Source organism: Tupaia chinensis, unplaced genomic scaffold, assembly GCF_000334495.1.
Source record: "Tupaia chinensis unplaced genomic scaffold, TupChi_1.0 Scaffold000503_1, whole genome shotgun sequence".
In the NCBI taxonomy this organism is placed as follows: Eukaryota; Metazoa; Chordata; class Mammalia; order Scandentia; family Tupaiidae; genus Tupaia; species Tupaia belangeri.
Genome location: NW_006160015.1, coordinates 1,712,810 through 1,715,679, shown reverse-complemented (window position 1 = coordinate 1,715,679; position 2,870 = coordinate 1,712,810). Strand labels below are relative to the sequence as shown.

At 39.5% G+C, this 2,870-nt stretch overlaps 1 non-coding gene across 1 annotated transcript; it reads right to left on the bottom strand.

Annotated features, from left to right (window-relative positions):
- Positions 1 to 2,111: 2,111 nt before the first annotated feature.
- Positions 2,112 to 2,218, bottom strand: LOC114009275 (U6 spliceosomal RNA). The gene has a single exon (XR_003550726.1). It is a non-coding gene; the product is annotated as a U6 spliceosomal RNA (small nuclear RNA).
- Positions 2,219 to 2,870: the final 652 nt, after the last annotated feature.

Genomic DNA, 2,870 nt, shown 5'->3' with positions numbered 1-2,870 from the left:
ACTATCTGGTGAGTTCCTACATTTCAGACTACAGTTTCGCATCCCCCCTCCAGGATAAGTGATCATTCACACGCAAAGGCAGAGATGCACGCATATTGTACCTAGAGGAAAACCAGCTAGTTAAAAGTCATTGGAATGAAGATAATTAAGAGTGTTATTATGCATATATTGCAATAAAACAATATTTGCTTTGGTGACTCATGACAACATTAAGCATTTGACCTGAAACCAGTGAAATATTATGTAATGAGAAAACAATTGATCTTAGTTTTTATGTGTACCAACTCATTGGAGTTTCTACTTGTTAAAGTCCTTCACACCTTTTAAAAAGTTTGTGTTGCATCTTGGCAAATTAATAGTTTAAAATAATTATTCCTATCACAAACATAACATGGCCCTACTGGATAGTTCTGTGCAACTTTAGTCATAATAAGCAACACAGAAAACAATATATTAAGCATTGTAAGTTTCCTGGAATTTTTGAGCTATGTTTAACTTTTAAAATTAATTTATAATAACATAATTTTCTTATTTTATTCCCATGGCTCTGTTTGAAGAACTCTGTTAGATTTTATTCTGTTCAACCTCATTTTTAACAAGTTACCATGTATTAGAAATAGAATTTTGTGGCTATCAAGGGTCTTAGTGATCATGATGTGGAAACCAAAGCTGAGTTTATTTAGACTAGAAACAACATCTTTTTGCTCTATAGGTTGTGTGTATTTAAAATTCTTAACTGGCTTATGAAAGGTTTAAGAGAATCTGTGTCATAAAATTGCTATAGAAGGCTGGATGATATTCTAAAGGATTAAAGTAATACAACAAGTGACGGATTGAGAAAAGAAGCATCGCTCCATGTTCTAATGTATGCGTATGAAAGCTATTAAAATAAATCTCTGGTGACTTACTGTAACTGGCTGCTAATAATTGATCAGAACTAATGCTTACAAACTCACATTTCTTTTCCATGTTAAAAAAATTATTTAGTTAAGCATTGATTATAACCTTGAGTTTAGTTGCTTGAAACACCTATGTACAGTATAGGATTATTGAACCTGGTCAGCTAGTACTTGCTGAGTGGGTAGACAGAAGAAATTGTTCTAGAAACTGGTTAAATCTCATGGACTGCATTTCTGCAGTCGAAGGAAAAGGAAAAGTTGGGTCATTTTTCTCAGCCATTTAAGCAAAAGTGATTTGGATCAGGAGGAAAGAGGACACGAGAGAGAAGTGCAGAGTGCTGAGGGAAGGTGAAGCAATCCAAATGATTTATCTGGCCGTTCATGGTGCTTTTGCTTTGGAAACCTGGCTCTAATATGGCAAATGGGCAGCATGTTAAATATCCTTTTGGACTCGAGGTCCATTGCAGTTTCCATCAAACTCACCAGCCTTTGGGGAAGGCTTATTCATTCAGAGAGTTCAGCCAATCTATTCAGTGGGCGCCATTATCTAAGCACATTCATTCTAGATTCGTGAGTGTGAGATAGTCAGTCAATATCTGCTCCGGATCCTTTCAGTTACATAGCAGGCCTAGAAACCAGAACATCTTTAAGCCGGGCACACCTTAGCAATTTTCATGGCACTATCTACAGTCTGTTAGTTAACGCAGGCTCCATGAAGGCCATACCCATGGTCAACTCAGAGCAGCTGTTAAAGGAATGAAAGAATGAATATCACACCCACCCTTCCCCTGACTTCCTCCCATTCAGTGCCTGAGGTCAGTGACCTCTCTGGGTCACAACTTTGGGAACTGGGCTTGTTCACACATCTTTAGACTTTGGGCCATTGTCTCAGGGCCACGAGTCCATGATGTCAGTTCTTTGCTCAAAGACCTGAATGTATATCTAAGTATTTATGGATCATAATGTATCATTATGCTGCCCCTCTGAGTAACACCCACTGCAATGACAGCAATTCAAGGTGGCATTGAGAAGCCACTCACAGCTGGCTACTTTCTCCACCAGGTACACTGAATCGTCATTATTCTTCTGCATGACTGACTTTGCAACCTAAATTGAGAGCTTATTAAGACACCTTTTTTTTTTTAATGTTTTAGTCATCTGTGTAAACCTCTAACACAATGTTTGTTTCATCAGGGCATATATTTTTTTTTTTACATTATGGAACGATTCACAAATTTGTGTGTCATCCTTGCACAGGGGCCATGCTGACTTACTCTGTATCCCTTCAATTTTAGTATGTGTGCTGCCAAAGCGAGCACAGGACATAATCTTAAGCAAACACTTACCGAAGCGCATGATCATACCTGGGACTCGCATCTGCTTTTCAATAGCAGAGGCCCTGGTCCAGGGAAATGATAGGCTCTCATTTCCAGATAAGAAAACTGAGACTCAGAGGGGTTAAGTCAGTTACACGGGGTCATGTAAATGCAGGAGCTGGGATTGAAACCCAGACCTTTCCAACTCCAGAGGCCCTGTTTTTTCCTCTGCACAGTCAGCCACCCTGCCATGCATGCCTCCCACAAAGTGCTTTTAAGACCTGGTACATTTTAGCATTTAGGGAACAAAATAGTATTCTCATGTGTTTATCCTTTGAGAGCTTGTGTCTTAGACATGCTCTGTGATTGGACACTTAATTTATAGGCCAGTGCCTACCATAATGTAAGAACTAAGTTGCAGAACAAAATCCTCCCGGCCTGTGGGAGACTGTGGGAGCTATGTCAGGAACCTGCGCATTAACAGGGCTATCTGGATAAGAAGATGATATTTTGATGTGGAAGCTGCAGGCCATGGTCATCCCCAAACCTGGGATGACTATGGGAAGAACCCAGACTTGTGGGTTCTGTGCTAATATTATCAACTCCCCAGGGTTTCTTCATCATAACTCCGAGCAGAGATCAAGAGAATATTGTG